General features: G+C 48.5%; 1 long non-coding RNA gene across 1 annotated transcript in view; it reads right to left on the bottom strand.

The window, feature by feature from the left end:
• The window catches only part of LOC125697309 (uncharacterized), a 61,209-nt gene that overhangs the window by 21,173 nt on the left and 20,206 nt on the right, over positions 1 to 19,830 (bottom strand). The window contains exon 3 of the long non-coding RNA XR_007378756.1: positions 3,981 to 4,066. This is a non-coding gene — a long non-coding RNA (uncharacterized LOC125697309). The remainder of the gene's footprint in view (positions 1 to 3,980; positions 4,067 to 19,830) is intronic.

The following is a 19,830-nucleotide window of genomic DNA, read 5'->3' as shown; positions in this document are numbered from 1 at the left end:
AGATTGCCCAACAGAGCTGAGCCAGGCCCTGCTACCCGGTATGCCCAGAGCCCGCTTCCCTGCAGCGCAGTCCTGCCGTGGGACTTGTGTGAGAACACGAGCCTCAGATCCCTGATTTCAGCTTGCAACAGAAGCACAGAAGATTAAGTTACCAGCAAAACAAAACCAATTTTAAGTACCTAAATTCTGAGCACTGTGGTGGCATCTGACTGTGATCTGGTTAAGAACATTACGCACACTGCACTGGGTTGTTTTTTTCTACATTAAGATGGTACGGGCATTTGGGGACATCAGTCACAGCAACAAAATCTCATTTGTAGTATGAAAACCTTCTGTAACGTCGTATTTAGCAAAGCCCTGCAATGTGCACTGGGTTGAGGTATGCCCAGCGTACGATGGAGCGCAGAACAGCAGCAAACAACCACCTAAATCTCCTACTGAAGTCTGCCAGGAACAATTAATTGCACAAATGACCCTCGCAATCCAGGACTTGGAAAACCTAAAGACTGAGGATTTTTCAGTTCCAGATGCATTTGTGCAAATCTGCCAGAGTTCAGAACTGGGAACTGTGCAGGGTATGAGCGTGGGCTCTCCTCAAACTCCGTGCTCTTCTGCCTGCTTAGCTGCAGCACCAAGATACAGCCAGCCACATCTACACCATAAAACCATTGGGAAACTCTTAATATGTAACCACACAAAATTCAGTCACTACTGCCTACAACTAACACCTCTTGCTTTTTCTCCAGTGCACGCTTTTGCCCTCTCTGCATTCTTCAGTGCCTCCAGGCATCTCTGTGCTCATCTATCCACCACAGCACCAGGTTGATGAGATGTTCCCAGCACTGAGACCAGCCCAATATTTGATGCTCCTGACAGACTGATACGGGAAAGCAGGCTCTCCAGATTTTTCCATAGCCTCTGGCGAGCAATAAAATTAAATGATCACTTTGAACAGCCTCAATCCTTACGGCTGGGAATTGCCATCCTTTGATGATTAACCTTGTGCACTTAGTTCCAGGTCAGCAATCAAGGAAGGCCTTAATTATGCCACTTCGCTTTGGCAATCCGGCTGCCAAGCACCTGTACCTTCTGCCTTCCTATCATCTGTCAAGTAGCAGGAGAAAAGATTTCTTGCAATAGATTAGCATCAAAACAGGGCAATGCATCGAGCTCTTCTTACCGACATCTTGAATCATAAACAATACATGAATGCCTCTGGAAGAAGAGAACTTAATGAAGTAAGGAACCACCCACATGATAGTTTTCTCAAAGACAGATTTCATTTGAATGGGAAATGAAGCACTGAAGGCAGAGTATCGCCATGAGAAAGGAAGAAAGCAAGCAAGCATCTGGGCACTTGGTGTATGGCTAATTAACATGGGATAAAGACAGTACCGATTAACCGAGAGGATCAGAGTTCAATAGTTACAATAGCTAAGATTTAGGCTTTTATGAAATATATAAAAGATTGTTACTGGGTGGTTTGATCAGCTGTGAGATGGTCAATGTTTCCCTAGCAACAGCTCGACGCTTCAAGCCCACAGCTTGGCTGGAGCCCAAGATCCAGCACTGCTCAGCCTGCTGCTGCCCTCCCTTATCTCCATCCAGTTCTGCTGGTCACTGCAAGGTTAGCGTTCAGATTCTAGTAACAAACCAAGTTCTGAAGGGGAAGAAAAGGCCTTAAAATAAAGGCCTTTAAACATCATTTTTATTCTGCAATTTTCTAAGAAAGCTTATTGTGGTAACGGTATTGAAGAAAAGCATTTCAGGATCACCTGCTTCCCTTCCAACAGAGTGACAATTTCTTTGAGGCTGCAAAGCACAGTTCCTAAGCTGCCTATGTGCCTTCCTCCCACCTCTCACAGCAGCTATCCAAATCAAACAGCCTCCTGTAAGCTGTTTCTGGGTGAAGGCAAGGATTTCATGGTTTGCAGCTTAGTAGAGGATGTTCTCAGCTACTCATACCAGCAGGCAGACAAATGAAGAAACGCCAAGCCTGAATGCTTCTGATCCATTTGTAGAGTGCAAAGGACAAGGCAGCAAAGAACTAACTTGTTTTTACCGGCTCTTTATAACCCTTTGAACAAGAGAAACCAACACAGGTCTTACACACCTCTCCTCCTCAACATCCTGTATCCTGAAAGTACTTTTAAACAACCTGGCCCCACAGAACAGCTTTTAAACAATTAACTGGATGGAACTTCACACCAAAAACAAAAGCCATGGCAGCTAGCACAGCCATGCTCCTAGCCATCAGATTCCTCCCTGCATTATTTGCACTCAAGTGCCACAGCTTTGTCAGAAAATAGGAGCCTACATGCTGTCCTGAGGCCCTGCCCAGGTGAGCAGCACAGCTGGGCTCACAGCAGTGCATCACTCCAACAAACTCACGGGATGCTCTTTCCATTGTGTCCATATAAACCTGTATTTGCTAAAGAAAGTGCCTCCTCTGCTCATTTGAAGCATCACACTTGGGAGCAATAGCTTGTGTGTGTTAGCTTTAATTACCTTTGGGTAAGGAATTAAATAAGGCAGCTGGGAAATGTATGGCAAGGGAGGTGTGGTGAAATCACCTTTAGTGTGCATGATAGCACCAGAATGAGGCACCTAGAAGAACAGCTTCCATTTATGAACATAAATCAAGAAAATTGATTCCACTTAGTTCAGCTTGTGCTTTCTGCACTTACAGCACCAGCCATGGATGGGAAACTACTTTTAAATAGCTGAATAATTCAAATACTGGTTGCAGTTCTTTAACACGCTTTAATTATCCTAATTGCCTGCATCCCCACCAGCCTTAGCTGCTGCTTGTGCTGTCAGCCTGAGCAGGTTGAACAAAAAACCTGTAAAAGTTAACTGGCAAGCAATTCTTCCTTTCACTGTTGTAGGAGCCTCCTGAAATGGCTCAGTGGCTTTGCTACAGTTCACCTGCTGCACTGTGTGACAGTGGGGCTCACTGATGGGGCCACAGCTCTTCTGTCTGAAAGAAACGTGCAGCCTGCTGGCACGCGTCTCGGGGAAGGCCTTGGTGGTAGGTGATGGTTGGAAGTGATGATCCTAAGGGTCTTTTCTAACCCAGACAGCTCTGTGGCGCCACGATAAAGGCTCATGCACAAAAGCCTAGAAGCTTGGCCTTGCTCTCGAGAGCTCCGAGGACAGAACCACCATGAAAGTCACAGTGCCTATAGAGAACACCTTGCCCACTGTCAGCTCAGTGCCTGCCTCCCCACAGGCTGGGCCACCTGCACAGCAGTGCCACAGCTCAGCAGGTCTTCAGCTCATTCTGCTAAGTGCTTATATGTGAAGAAGAAATTATGTTTACTTTGTTCCTAGTTTCACCACCAAGTGGCACTACAACAATTAGCATTCATTTCAGGCAGAGAATGATGGGCTTGTGACAGCAGCACCCTGGTTTTTTCACTGAGTCACCACTAATTACCCTCTGCTCGTGCTGTAATAAGCCCTGCAGAGGGCTCGCTCTGTTAAGAACGCATCAGAGGGGAGTTTCCATGCAGTTCTTACACTTTGTTGCAATACTTTTTGCTCAGCCCATTTTCCAACACTATGCTAATCTGAAATATTGAAAAGTAAAACAATACATTTCACAGAAGAAGCTCAACCCATAAGAGTAATCAGTTACTGACCAGTGAAAAAGACTAGGAAAAAAATCAGGGCAGAGAGTCTTTCAAGATCTAATGTACTATCTTTCTGTGAAGCCCACTGAAACCCTTCCAAGATTTCAACTGTTACCAGTTAGCATCAGACAAAGCTTTCTATTATCAGGCTTGTAGTTTTCTGCCTGACATTACTTTGTACTTCCACCATGCACTAAGGATAGGGCAACAGACACACTCTCCTTCAGTTCAACCATTCAAAGTTTCACCTGCTTACAAAGAAAGATCCAAAGGCAGGTGAAGAACTCTATTTTAGACCTCAGTCCCTCTCTGCTCACGCACACCTACCCAAAGACACAAACTTACCTGCTAAGCTCTGCCACTGCTGCACCTGACCACACCATCAACTTCAGCAAGCTTCCCTGCAGCCAGGAGCACTTCCACCTCCTTCCCTGTAAGGAAGGAAAGAAGCATTAGTGACATGTACTTTCCTGTATCAGCCTGCAGGTATCTCCCTCCCATCCAATAACTACTTCTGTATGTTTTGCTGCCACTGAACTGCCACAGCTCCCAGCACTGCCCACCCTGCCCCATCTTGCAGCTGGAACTGCTAGGCTGGAGCACCAAGGCAAGGCAAAGCCTACTGCAAAGCCCACCGTGGCCTACTGCAGGTCCTGCTGCAGGCACTGGCAGGAGGGAAAGCCAGCCAGCCTACAGGAGAGCCACATCCCATCTCCTTACTCGCCACTGCAGGCCCCTGGTGCCCCTAGGGACCAACACTTGTGCACAGACCCTGCAGCTGCAGTGCTGGGCAGGTGGAGCAGGAGCCCCACAGTCCCCAGCTGCAGCTGCCTCCTCGCCCTTTTAACACTTAGTCCTATATCCCCCACATCTGCAGCTCCTCTAACAAGCTGGAAAGTAAGTAAATGGAATATTTTTCTGGGAGAACGCTGCAGCAGCACAACCTTATCTACAGCAATGCTTGTGCTGTTCTTCTCATGCAGGCAATGCCTGAAATAGCTTACTGACTCATAACAATTACAACAAAACGACGAGCTGGGAGCCGATATCACACTGCAAGAGCAGTGCTTGTGGCTTCACCCAGGTTCTGCTGTGCCTTGCTGATCCCTGTTGACAAACACACCTGCGAGGGACAATTCTGCCCACAACACATCTGCAAACAATGACCGTCCAGCACACAAACCTCTTCTGTGACCAAAGTGCAGCTCTTCCCGTGCTCCTCTTGTACCTGGTGTCCTCATGGCACTCAGAAGCCCCACTCTGACTGACTGCTGTCAGATGAGCACAGCACACAGCAGTCACTCACTATGGCCAACTGCTGTACCCTAACTACAACGCTGTAACACGATGGAAACTGCCACAACGAGAGCATAATAACAAATCTCCAGGCTACAGCAAGTAAGGATTTGCTCAAACGAAGCAACCACAGATACAGAAAAAGGAAAGAAGCTGCTTACCCTTTGAAGGCCTCAGATACATAGGAATCTCCACTGAGATACCTTCACCTTCACTGCCAACCCCTAAATGAGGTCTGGGAAGGCATGCATCCTGGCTCCACCCCTTGCATCAATCAGGTCCATTGCCTGCACCTGAGCTCCCCTGGGCTGGCCCTGCCTTCCCACCAGGTGCTCAATCACTGTCCAAGCTGTGTCTCAGCATTTCCACTACACTAACCAATATCTAACCTGCATGTCTACTGTCCTCTGCACTCCAGTAACTGCTGCACAGATATTTCAGAAACACTGCAACAATTCTGGATTGAACAGCAGTTTATAAGAATGTCTGAATGCACTCTGGACCGTTATGGAAAGTGCCATAAGATTATCTGAGATACAGACAACAAGGGAACTGACCCAGTCCAACAACAAAAAACAAAGCATTTCATGCCACATCACATTCTTCTAATGCTTCATTTTTTAATTCATCTGGGGCACAGCACTCTGAAATGACCCAAGTGCTAACACAGACGATGCGTTGTGCTGGGGCATCCTGCCATGCTGCAGCTGGAATACAGACACACAAACGGGGCAGTCCCACGAATGAAATCCAAGTCTGAAAGCAGCAGTCCAATGTGCAGAGCAGGGCAGGCAAAGCACTGCTACTTCTTCAACTTCACCCCTAACATCAGTGACTGCACACAGCCGTGGCACACAGAGCACCTCACGATGCCCCCCGGCACGTGGCGTGACATCATCCACCTGCAGCACATCTGCACGCAGAGCAGCACAGACCCTGGGGAGTGCTCCTTCCCAGCAACAGGGCATTTTTAAAAACAGGAAAAATCCTTCTTTTTTAATTTCCAAGACCAGACTCTTTAATACTTTTGTAAAAGTAGATATGATAGGGGTGTATGTGATGCCAACTGTGGCATTACTTGGGCCATTATTACAACTGAGTAACAACCACAGCAACAGAACCCAGAAACCCAAGTCTGTGTCCTCTGCAGACTGCGTGCTGGCTCTGGTGCCATGTGGAACTCACAGCTCCATTTGGGGTGCAAGCAGTCCTCCTGCTCATTACACACCTGCCCTTCTCCTTCTTTGTTACAAAGGCGAGGAGATTGAAAGCGTACAGCTGCTTCTGAAATACTCAACCCGTGGCAATCGGTGTAAACCTGTGTGGCATCACTCCAGCTCCTCCTTTCATTTACAACCAGCCAGCTTCCTGCAGCACACTGCTGTACTGCAGCTACGTGTGAACATCGCTGGCCAAAATGCTAAATGCATTTCATTATCCACAATCTCTATTTTTCTCACTTTCTAGCAACAGGCTGCAGTTCCCACCAGGTGTGAAAGTGCAGCAGTACAACACAATGGCAACTTCCTCCCAAGTCCCTGGCTATCCTCCTCTTAACCTTGTTTAAATCAAATTAAGTGCTCTGGTGTCTTCATAATCACATTATCCCAGATGAAACATTATTTCACTTTTTCCTTAAGCAGCACGTACACAACAGAAACAGCAGCAAAACACTGAAAACAAGTGATTTTTGTTACCTTTAACAAACAAGCTTTCAGAATGAACTCAATTTACTTCCAGGCTTTCTTTGAGTTCATCAGAACACACCTGACCCTGCAGCAAGGCATACCAGCACGTGGCAAAGCCATTACAGTGCAATCAACCTACCCGAGCTGCCCTGTAGGGCCTCCCTCCCTCCCAGCCTGGTCACCACACAGTTAAACTCTCCCTGCCCAGACCCACCTACAGCGGGTTTGTCCACAGCTTGGTGCTTAGTGACCAGAGCAGAGGTGCCAGAGCAGCACAACCACCAAGGACAGAAACTTGCCATCTAAACTGATTCCCAGTGACCCCTCAGCTGCAGCCCTCTGCCAGCTTGCAGCAAACCATACAGGCACGCTGAGCCTCTGGCTGCACCAGGATGTTGACGGCAGCCACCCAAACTGCCCTCCATCACTGTGCTTGTCACTGTCACTGCCCAACGTGTTTCCCAACAAACACCAAACTGCACGAGGCTGTCCTTTTGGGTCCCAGGAATTCCTTACCTTTCTAGTCTCAGGAATTAAGCACACCCTGGGACGTGCTACTCTGATTTTTAGCTGAAGGAAAGCCAGCCAGCCAACAGGATGTAGACGTATTCTTGGCTACAACTCATAGTACACATCTGTAAATAAACAGCCTATGGTGCAGTTTCCCTCCATCATTACAAAGCAACATGGACCTCCAAACACTGGAGAACCAAAGCAAGCAGTGCTCTGGGTACCCCAGCTCATTTTCTGTTCATGCAGTGAATGGAAGTGCAGTCCCACTCCTCATGCTGCTGTTTGGTGCCTACTGTGCCTTCTCCCTCCCTCAGAAACGTGCTGCCATTTACATCCAGACAGATGTGGAGATTTGTCACGTTTATCACCTGCAGTTGAAGGCACCCTGGAATTGCAGACTATCCAGAAGAAAACAATGTGAGAACATGGCCCAAGCTCTGCCTGGCCCAGCAGACACGTGTCACACAGAGGGAACTCAGGCACAGCGGGTGGCAGTGGCTGTGTGGCAATGCCAGGAGCAGGGCTCTGGGCCTGGCTGCACACACCCAGCATGGTTCCATCCACAGAACTCTACTGACACGTGTGCTCCTGCAGTGCCAATACAGCACTTACAAGGTGATCAGGGCCTACAGAGCACATCTCCACCTATTCCATTCTAGCCTTCTGTTATAAACTGTTTTGGCATAGAGTGGTATGGAATGGACTGGCCTCACTTAGTCTTCCACAGCACTGAAACCACAGTGGCATCTGGATAAATCCCTCCTCAGCCAAGTTCCACCTGTACAGTAGAAGGCTCTGGGCAAACAGACCCAGCAGGGCTGCTCTGGCCCAATACATACGATGAAATGGGTTCATCTGCTCCATCTGTGCGCTTCCAAACCTGGTGATTTCTGCTCCACAACACTCCAGAGGTTCTGGAGTTTGGATCTGTCCCCAGCAGTGCTCCCACAGCACAGGGCAGAGGCTCTGTTCACAAAAACATTTCCCTTCCTGTTAATACCTTCCATAAAACCACTGCTAACCCCACACAGGGAGGAGGCCGACGTGCTGAGAGCTGAGCAGGAGTCATCCCCAACTCCAGCCTACAGACACCTGAGGAGGATCCCTGGTGCAGCTCAGCTGGCTGCAGGGCTCAGAGCCCCAACGCCACTCAGCCTCCAGTCCCTCAGAGTGCTGTGAGACCCACACAGATGCACATTATGGGATTTTCCACATTTGAGGCAGAACAAAAAGAAACAGCAAATGCTTTCCAGCTGGCATACTTAAATGCTCTTCATCTTCACCCGAGCCACGTGCAGGTTAATTTCAGCCGATGACAGATCTCTCATCCAAATGTCACTGCAGATAACGCGAAGCTGTTACACACAGCCTGCAGTGAACATTACAAGGGAACATCAAGACGTGTTGTACCTTCAGTGTGTTCATGCTAAGCACAGAACCAAGGCACGAGGTTTGCACCCACACCTTTAAGTACTGACACGGAGGAGCTGCTCGGAGCCAGCTGGTGCAGGAAGGCCGTGCCACTGCTGGAGCCAACAGCAGATAGACACCATATGGCAGCAACACAACTCCTGATTAAGAATAACGTGCACACAGAAAATAATGTCCTGTGACTGCCAGGGGCACCCCACACATCAAAAGGGAAACACAACGTGCCCGCAGTCCTTTGCTCCCATGATGTTCATCTCCCCTTCCTGGGGGCTGAGGAGCTCCCTGTGTGCAGTGGGCGCAGCGGGGCACGTGCTGCAGAGAGGGGCACTGTGAGACATGGACAGAGCCACAGGAACAAAGGCACACATGTAAATATGAACCTGAGGAAACAAGACAATAAACCAAATGGTTCTACTATTTACAGGTGCTGTTTTCAAAAGTTGTAAACCTTCCATGAACTTTTTAAGTGACACTTTCAGAAACCAGAAGGGCTCCTGAGATGGTAAAAAAAAAAAAAAACAAACAACAAACAAAAGCACAGTGGAAATGAAGTAGGTTTTACTCACTGTTTTCTCTAGTTAATCAGAAAAAGTACTTTATTTCTTCTTTTGCTCGCTATTTTTTACCTACATACTGTTATAAAATAGGAAATAAGAAAACATTTGTCTGGGCAGAAAGAAAGTTACAGTACATTAACTATGGCACTACATAGAAATGCTTCTCTAAGAAAGTGACATGCTCCTTACAAACCAAAAGCCAGGTGAGCAAATTTACCCAGGCCCCCCCTCTGTGTGTGTGCCCCATGCTGGGTTACACCCAGGGCCAGGACAGCTGCTGCCTGCTGGGAGCCCCAGATGTGCCAGCAAATGGAACAGAGGATTCCATACTGCAGTAAATGGAATAAGTCAAATGTCAATTGTCTTTACAGCACATTTAGAGCTGGATTTAAAAAAAAAAAAAAGACGACTAACTTTACTCAAATTCACCATAATTTCCTAAACACGATGCCTGGAGCCCTGAGCTGTGCTGCCTTGCAGGAGCTGCCATTGCTTTGTGCAGTACCCACTAAGAACAGCATCAGCTCCACCACCACCAGAAGCTGAATTTTCATGCTTTAGTGTCATGAATGGAAGCACTTCAGAAAGTTGCTGCTCTAAAACCAAACCAAAGGATCATTATTCTGCAGTTACTTCCTCCAAGCTGTTCTCATTGTGTTCCCACTACCTGCTAACAAAGCCCAATCTGCTCAGAAAGGCTTCATGTGTTAATTTGTGTGTAATGACATTAGGGAAGGAAGGCTGGATCCCCGCTCTGCCTCAGGCCCTGTGCAGGGGGAGCTCAGCCCCTGCAGGCACACTACTGGGACACGGGCTATCAGAGATAATCAACCTGTGATTTACTCTGCCTTCATCTTGGAAGAATTTCGAGAAATAATGGAAACAGCAATGGACTGTTTTTCCCCCATTCCACTCATTCTGTTCCTTACAAACACCAGGAATTCAGTGCCAATCTCATGTCTTCCCTGAAAAATGGTTCTAGTCTACCTCATGGCTATTTACTGCAGAATGTCACAGCTGAAACATAGTGAAAACACAGACACGATACCAGAGATGTGCCCTGACTGTTACAGGCTAGAACCACTCAATAGGCTTAAAAAACAAAACAAAACAAAACCACACAAAAAAGTTTTCACTGCTACAAAAATGGTGAAAAAGCCAAAGAGAACACAGTGGATGGTGGATGGATAATGATGTGGCATTTGCAGCGCCATAAGGGTTCTGAGGAATAAGAGCTGCCCTCTTTTCTCAGTAGAAAGAGAAGGGACAGAGCCACGAATGCCTCCTGCCAGAGGGAGCACTGCATGGAGAGGCTGTGGGCAGAGCCCAGGCCATGCTCTGCAGGATCCGACCCAATGAATGACAGCAAACAGCTGCTTTGAATACAGGCCCGTGCTTTCAGCAGAGCAGTTCTAGGGTGGGCATGTGATTCCTTCTCACTGATGCTGCCCTAAGCAGCTTCACAGCAGAGTTGCCATAAGGAGCTGCACGGTGGCTGAGGGATGATCTGCACTGGGCCGAGGCGCAGCCCCTGCACCCCCCCAGTCGGTTTCACTCCTGACCCCCAGCAGTGCAGTGCCCACCCCCAGGCACACTGACTGCTCCCTCCAAAGGCTTTTCTCTTGCAGATGTTAAACAGATGTGTTCCATTATCAACAGACGGGGAAGACTTTTCAATTACCAGTTATGTGAAGTGACAAAAACTCCTCTCGTGTAACTTAGGGACAGTACTGAAATAACATTCATGCACATTCAAAAAGGACATTAAAATAACACAATTAATCTGGATTACATAACATTATCGCTCCCTTGACCTTAGTCTGAAGCTCTGCCATAATGCAGCCATCCCAAGCAGTGTGGCCATGGGGCTGTGCTGCCTGCTGCCCTGCAGTCATGCCTCAAAGGCAATGGCTCAGGGCTCCACCACGTCCTGAGCACTGGCAAGTCAGAAAGCTCTGAAGCAGCATCACAAAGCACCAGAACAGCACAAAAACCTAAAACTGACACTACTAAGAGCAAGCTGAATTCCTTACACCTTAACATCCAGCACTAGAGGTTCCAAGGAGAATTCCTGACTTCGCACAAGGACATGTTACTGTTTTCCATAGGGCCTGCCCAGCTGTACCCCACCCCGGGGTGGCTGCAGGCACAGGGCAGCAGCTCGATCCCAGCTGCAGGGCTGCCCTGAGCAGGGGCTGAGCCAGCACTGCCAGCCCTGCTGCCACCTATGGAAAACACATCAGAAAAGACAAATCTGTCTCACAACAGCACCGGCTTGGGTCTGAACAAGAGACACAAAAGTCACAGGACAGCCAGAACAGAGCAAACTCCCAGCGCCCTTGCAGGGCACCCAGCCTGCCCACAGCTCACAGTGGGGAAAGCAGAGCTACAGAATGCAGAGCAAAGGGTGGGCAGCTGAGTGGTGATGGGGAGCAGGAGGAAGGTTTCTACCCCACTCAGACACATGCCACAGCATGACTTCCTGTGGCACTGTGCTCATCCTATTTCACCTACACAGTCCACATACAGCTCAGGAGTTTCAAGAAGCTTCTCTTACAGCTCCACCCTTTTCAATTTTCTCCAAAGAATATCTTCCATCTTATCAAACGTGCCCAGCCCTGATAATGGTTGGAGAGCACTAAGGAGCAGTGTTTGTTCAGAAGCTTTGTCAGCAACACAGAGGTGGCTCTACCTGCAGTGTCACAGCTGCTGTCCCTGGGGTCAACTGACGCACTCTCAGGAGAACAGCACCAGCAATACACGTCCCTGCAGTCTCTTTACTAGTGCTCCCACTGATGTAATTCAAACATCTCAATGCTTCTAAAGCTCCGTAAGGCTCTTACTGTACGTTCCGCCTCCCTCGGTCTCTACTAGAAGCAAAAAAGAAAAAGCAAATGAAAAATCACAGAGAGTGACCAAACTTTTGGCTTCCAACCATCCTCATCAATGCCTCTGGCAACTGTAATATGTCTGCTGAAAACCAACCACTTTGTAAATATTAAAACAGGAACAGATTTTCCTTTGAATTCCCATTTGATTGCAGAGGGATTTGTGCTGAATGGATATTCCTGGACATTCAAATGAGCCATAAGAAATGATATCTCAAGTGTTTAGAAAGCACAAACAACGTGCATTCTTTGGGATTCTTTGTCAGGGCAGATGAAACAATAGCCCTTCAGAAACACAAGCAGCTGCTGTTCTGCACACTCCACATTTCCGAGTCTCTGGAAATTCATGAGGACTTTGGTAGGATTTCTAACCTTCCAGCTGCTCGGCTCAGAGCTGCTCTCCCAGCTCAAGGCTGCTCTCCATGCCATGGAGCAGCGACAGCGCTGACGGCAGAACCCTGCCCAAGGGTCACACTGCTTCCAGCCCTTCCAGCCAGAACCCTCACAAGCAGCCCAGTGCCCTCTAAGCAGTGCCATTTTCTACACAGGCAGCACTGATTATCTGCTGATGTTATTAAAAGAATCCCTTAACTGTCAACAGTAGCAGGGAAACTCCGTGCGACACAGCAGTGCATTCTCATCAATCCATCCTGGCCACACGGCAGCTGCTTTCCCTGGGAGACGTGGGTTTGGCCAGCAACAGCCCTGTGCTGCCCTGGGTGTCGTTCTGAGTCAGGCTGCTCCGCACTGAGCCTCGCCAGGCCCCACTGCACGCCCTGCTGGACTGCAGAGGGCCAGAGGGAACACTGGGTCCCCGGCTCACTCTTCAGATTTGCTGTCCCACCTCACAAGTACGTACTGGTGAGTTTATTTCCTACCTATTAATAATCTGGAAAAATGCTGCATCATCTTAGCCATGCAGTAACTGATGCAATGACCGAACGGGCCCCAGGAAAAAGGGCTACTGCAAGTGCTGTGCAGCAGGTAGGCAGCACACCTCCAGCTCCTGTCCTCACTGCACTCTTTGAAGAGCTCTCCAATTACCACTGGGGCTCCCAGATGGAGGCAAACCTCTCTAAATGCAAAGTGTCCCAGCGACAACCGATCAAACATTGTACCATTAACAAAACTACCTCAGGACATGGTAATACAAGTCTACTTTAACAAGAACAGCGTTTATTTTAGCAAGAAAATTTGCAGCTTGCATTTATTGCGCTTGTTCTTCAAATTAGAGCTGTTCTGTTTCACGCATTAGGTACTGTCAGTACTAGCTTACAAATACTGGAAGCGTTAAGTGAATCTGATTCTCGTAAGCACATAAATGAAAGAGAGACAAAGGCAATTCTTAGCTAATGAGTTGCAGTGAATTGAAGCAGACTTGGAATCACGGAGGCATTGAGTTCTTCAGAAATCAAGAGGTGGACAACTCAAACTGTCTTCAAGGAAACGCTTTGACACAGGCAGGTGATGGAGGAGCGCGCTGCCATGGGAAGTCACTGCAGCTAGAAGGGGTGCTCCTGGGAGATGCTTCTGACAAAGAAGATGTTTCTGTGCCTCCTGATACCTTGTTATCCTTCTTAACAGTAACTTGCTCTTAGGAAACAGTAACCCACTGTTTCATGGATTAAATCATTTTTTAGAGCAAGGGTTCCCAAGCTGCAGAGAGGAAAAACCCAACCAGCTGCCTATGTCTATTACTTTAAAAAGCACGTGGAAGTCCTTGCTGAATGCTGGGACACTGCAGGGGGAGCACACAGAGCCCAGACACGGCAGGGTCAGGACCTGCTTTGCACAGATTGCCTGCTTGCCACAAGAAAACAAGAAAATCCCAACATAATTACAATTAAAGCCATTAGAAAAATACAAAGATTCTATGCCTTTAAAAAAAAAACAACAGGGTTGTTGTTGGTTTTTGTTTGTTTGTTTTTAAGCCCATGTAGAAATACAAAGACACTGCTGTGCTCAGTACACGTTTGTCACTGAGGCAGGTACTTTCTGAAGTTAGTGCAGTTCTGTTAACTCTTGGGGGAAAACCAAAGCCCACCAGCAGCCCTACACCACACCGAAGGAAGCTCACTGCCAGGAGCAGCAGCCTGTTCTGCAGGCACAGCACCCCGCTCTGCACTCGGGCTGCACAGCACCTCCCGGCACCTACATGCAGTTCCACTTACTTTGTGGCAAAAACATCAGTCCAGGCAAAATTCTCTCAAGTTTGTAGGGTTCATACCAGCTAAAGCTTCACCCCACCAACTGGGCTCCACTGCAACAATGTCATAATTAGAACTGTAATCGCAGCATTCCGAAAGCAGCAGGTTGGGATGTATGAACCCCTGGGGAGACTGCAGAGACAAGGGGCGAAGTCCTGCAGTGAGACCAGCAGAGGGGCACAGCCCAGCTGAGCCGCACCATACAGAGCCTGCGCCCGCAGCTCAGCCACAACCCTCCCTGCATCCTTCCCAACTGCCAGCCTGCAGAGAAGGAAGCGATGCTTCCTGTACTTCCAACAGAAGGAAGCTGGGAGAGGCTGCTGTTACACACTGAAGAAAAAAGCAGAAAAATGGACAGAGAGAAGCAGCTGATACTGATCCAAGGCCTGGGCTGGGGCACAGCACAGATGCAAGCTTCTCTTTCTGCCTGCTCCTGAGTTAACCCAGGGTGAGTGCTGCCTGCAGAGGGATGAATGCTGCAGCGGCCTCCTGCCTTGCTGCACCAGGGCTAGCTTGGTTCTATTGTGAGCTGTCAGCTACAAGTCAAACAAAAAGGGAAATCTTTCATTCTAAAAGAAAATTTAGAAAAATACTGTAGGAACTTTAAAATAATAAATGTTTTCCAAACTGCTTCCATGCTTTGGAGCAACATCCACGTAAAACCAATGCCTACTCACCCCAAAGACACCAAAAATAAGCACTGTGAGGTACAGCAACGAGAAGGGCAGCAGAGCAGGACAAGCAATGGACTCCAGCCCCCAGCAATGGCAGTGGCCCACTCCTCCTCCCGGACTCACAGCACAGCCAGGCAGGTCCTGCAGGGACACACAAGGGATGGGAGGTCTCCAGCTCTGCTGCAGGGCCCCACCAGAGACATAGGGAGCAGGGCTGGCCAGGTGACAGCAGCCAGTCTGTGTTCTGGTAGGAAGCTCAGTAACAAGCACCATGTCCCTGCTCTGCCAAATTACTCTTGTCCAGAGGAAATGTGTCAAGAAAATTTAAGTCAAAACTAGCCATTCCTATTTCCATCCCCGCTGTAACTTCTTGGGTTGTCATCCTCTGCTATTTGTTCAATTCAGGAGAGATGAGGCAGAGCTGTCCCAGTTTGCTGACTGACCTGGTTTGTTACAGGGCGAGGATCCACAAGGGCAGTGGCTGCAGAGAACAGGTTCAGCAGCACCCAACTGCTTGACTCTTACACATTTCAGGCACATCTCAACCCTTCACTAATGGGAACATTAGTCATAAAAATCTAATCCCCCAAATTTTTAACTTTGTTATGATTAGGCAAGGAAGACCTATCTAAATTTCATGTTCACTTGGAAAACTCATCTATAGAGTCAGCAGTAAACCTTTTAAAACAGCAAGACCTCTGCCAGCAGGGAAGACTCAGAACTCCCACCGACTTCAGCACAGCCAGACAACCCCCCTGTAACTGCTTCTCAGCACTTGGACTGTAAGCAATCCACGCAGAGAGGAGCAGTGCAGAGCTGAAGTCTGCAGCAGGCAACCCACCTGACAGCTCCAGGCTCTGCAGCCAAGCGAAGGGAAAGGCAGCAGATGCGTGAGCAGAGCTAAAGAGAGCTGCGCCTGCAGTGCTGTAACGCGCGCAGCAACCACCTGAGCACCACTGCAGGCTGTGACAAGGGCACAACACCCAGATTTCAGCCAAACCGAAGTCACTATGGCTGAGGACAGCAGGGTGCTGAGAAGGCCTCTCCTTCAAACCCACCGGGAAGCAGCTGCAGGCTGTGCTCCGGGCACAGAGCAGGAGAAGCTGTGGGGAGGCCGTACAGAAGTGCGATCCCTGGGGTCTGCAGCACAGCCTGAAAGGAGAGCTGAAGGCCAAGTGGTGGGACACACAGCGCCAGGCAGGAAGAGCCTGTTCAGCACGCTCTGCTTGGCAGCGTTTTGGCTGCAATATAGCAGATTAATAGAACTGAGAGGTTACAAATTAAGCCTCTGAACAAATTAATAATGCCAGTAATCAATGAGTACACAGCAAGCGGCGAGCCTTTCAGCCCATCTATTAGCAAAACAAGCACTAACAACATTAAGATGCTTCCACAGAAATTATCAGGGCCTAATGAAAACAGCCTGCCAACCCCAGGCCACAACAGGCAGAGCAGCTGCAGCAGTTTGGAACGAGGAGACTTTCTGCAAAGCACTCCTGTTGAGCTCACCAGAAGCAGGATCTCACCCTGTCACTGCCTGTCACACAGGCAAGCTGAGCAGCAAGGCCAGGACATGCATGGCATTGCCAAGCATGGGCTACAGGCTCCCTACCCTCCTGCTGCTCCCTCCCATCACAAATGGCGATGCCAGCAGTCACTAACCAATATCACAACCAATATCCAAACCAGTACCAGCATCTTCTGAACTGCACCGGGTATAAGCAGATAGAGCCCAGCCTATGAGAACTCTGCTACTGACAAAATAAAAACGGCTGAACGCCCTTTGATTTTAGTGTGAGCATGTACAATTCAGGCTGCATCTTAAACTGCTCTGAGCAGCTGAAATAGATGAAAGAAAACTGCTTTGTGCTCCTATTTCTCATGAATACAGCTTCATCATTTACAATTAGGCACGACTGCAAGCAAACATCGCTTGCATGGAACTAGCAGACAAAGCGACCGGAGACAGCTATCAGCACAGACAGGAGAAGGGAAACGAGCAGCAGCGAGGCAGACTTCCGTGCTGGCAAAAGCAAGGGAGTGAGATCTGTGCGTTATCACTTCTACCTCCACCCAGACCAAACTTGTGCACTGCCTGCACGCACCTCCAAAGAATCACTCTAAGAGATGCGGCTGCAGAAAGAGACACTAACCTGCAAGCAGTCCCTTTCGACTCAATTCATATTAGAAGAACTGAGCACTTACTGATAGCAGTTTCCTGAACCTTACTTTGTACAGAGGAAGAATTACTTATAACCACACTCACTGGTTTTATTTAATACTGAATAAGTCAGTAACATCTTACTAAACACGTGCCACCTGGGAACAGCCATGTATCTACTACCAGAATGCATATCAAAAATTGAAACCACACAAATAATACTTGCAGCAATCAAGCAGCTTTGCTGCCAGGCCCCAACAGTTTCCACACTGGGGGCCAAACCGTGGTCTGTCTGTTTCAGATGGGAACGCACACCCTGGGTCACACCTGGGTTGCTCTAGGCACAGCTGTGCTATGGGAAGGCTGCAGCTCTGCTCCCACTGAGATGTGGTTTATCGCAGCTCAGGTGGAAGGTCATTTATGAAGAACAAAAGGTACAGGCTGCATTCAAACTGAACTGAAAACTGCTTCATTTATCTTGAAAAGTGACATAAATGAAGACTGCTCTATGATACATCAAGAACATATCAAAACTCTGCCCCCAAAGGTACCCAAATTAACACGTACATAAATCATCTCTCATTTTGGTTGCTGACAGCAGCAGTGCACACAGCACTGGCAGCTCAGGATGCGTGCAGGACAGACACCCTGCCCTGCTGCACCCACGTGGTGCTGGAGGAGCATCTCCTTTGGTGACCGCAGCAGAGCTCAAGGCAACCACTTTCAAATCATAATTGAACAGCATTCAAACAGCAGCTTTACTCACAAAACAGGCAAACCTACAATCATTAATGCAGCCAAGACAGTAGCCTAACTAAAGACATTACTTCCTTTCTAATATACACACAGTCCTGCTCTTTTCCCAAGGCTCCCCACTGCAGAAGTTCTGCAGCACTGATGCATGCGAGGTTACTGTTATAAACTCTTCCCAAAGCCTTTGTTTGCAAGGAAAAATATAAAAAAAAAAACCAGTTCTGAATGTCACACTGCTTCTGGGCACAACGTAAACCTCAGCAGGAAAAGGGCTCTGCATCACCACACTGGTGTGCAGCTCCACACCCAGCACACAGCACAGGGCTGCTGCCTCCCATCCCCGCTGTGCCTGCAAGTCACTGCCTCAACCAAACAGCTTCTGTCAGAACGCAGCTCCCAAGGGAGCTCCAGCACCCGCAGTGCTGCTCACAAACAGAGCCACGAGCACCGACTTTACACGGGATGCACTGACTTACAGCTCTCACCACCATCCAGCAGCAGGCCTTGCGTGGTCAGCCCGAAGTTTTGCTATCTTCTGCTGCTTTGGTTGAGCAAACTGAGTGCCAACATGAAATCCAGCAAAAAGAAATCCTCAGAACCTCTTGAAGGAAACAACACGTATGTTATCATGTTCCTCCTCTGAGGGATAAAAGAAATAAGGCAATAAAATTACTATTTACAAGGCTCAGATATGCATTTTAAATTACTTTTATGATTCGTAGATTATTATCTGCAGTGAGCTCTCAGCAACTGCCCCAGAGCTTCGCAAAGAACGTTCCCTCTTAGTTCCACTGCTATCCATGCTGCCTACACAACACTATCACAGATGAAAGAGTCCTTAGCGAAATGTTCAACAGTATTACTGTGTGCACATCTCATACTTCTCAGCCACATTCTCTTAAGTGCTTTAGAAACATAAGCACATCTTGTTCTACCCTCACAAGGGAAGGATAAATGTTCATACACATCGCTGGATGCTTCAGCCCCAAAACACCTTACCCCAGGAAGGCTGCACTGGGCTGCCCCAGGGCTCAGCACTCCAGCCGTGGCACACAGGAGGACAGCAGCGGGGCAGCAGGACAGGCAGACCAACAGCACTGCCACAGTGCTGGCACCCACCTGCAGCTGGGAGCTGGCAGCAAGCGCTTCCTTCCCCATAAGGACTGCACACGCCTGGCAGCCTGCAGTCTGCTCTGGCACAGCACAGACCAAAGCAGACCAAAAGTTCTGCGTGTCTGATGGCTGCACTCAAGTTTGGACAAGCCTACGGGGAACAAGGGAGCACTGAACAGCATTTAAAACTTCTGTCAGTTTTTAAAAGCTTCTGGAACAGCTCCAATTTACACTCATTTAAAGGCTCCAAGCAAGCAGAGAAGAGCCAACGAGCAGCTCTGGCTGACGGTGTGGTAATGGCTGGAGGCACTCCCACGTGGGCTGCAGCTCCCCCAGGCAGAGGCTCTGGCAGTTGGCTCTGGAGCTCACCTGGAGGCCAGCACGCACGGGGCCATGGGCAGCCTCATCTGGGGCGGGATTCAGTGCCTGGCAACCCTGCCCACAGCAGGGGGATTGGAACTGGACAATCTCTGAGGCTCCTTCCAACCCCAGCCGCCCTACGATTCACTGGTCTCTGCGTATGTTTAACCCTGAAAATCCTTCCAGCCATCAGCCCCTAACATAACATCAAAAAGTCAACAAAACCAGCAGAATGCTGTCCCCATGCAATCTCCACATTCCATGTGCATCAGCAGCAACCCTCAGGGTCATTCCAGGTGTTCTGCATGAAGCGTGTACATCGATTTGTAAGGCAAATGGCTCAAATTTTAAGATCTATTTGTTATTTTTAACTGCATCAGTAGCTGCTGGCAGTTTTAATGCTAACATGACTCACAGAGTAATGTGCTAAATTCAAGCTTTAAAAAAATCCAGTACTGCGTGAGCACAGCAATGATACAAAATACAGCATGTTTTCCTGTTCCTTTCCCAAATCAGCTGCGGAGGCTTTTGGAATAACATCCTTTTAGGTAGGC

Source organism: Lagopus muta, chromosome 9 (assembly GCF_023343835.1).
Source record: "Lagopus muta isolate bLagMut1 chromosome 9, bLagMut1 primary, whole genome shotgun sequence".
In the NCBI taxonomy this organism is placed as follows: domain Eukaryota; kingdom Metazoa; phylum Chordata; class Aves; order Galliformes; family Phasianidae; genus Lagopus; species Lagopus muta.
Note: the sequence above shows the minus strand (reverse complement) of the source record. Positions and strands in the feature narration are given on the sequence as shown.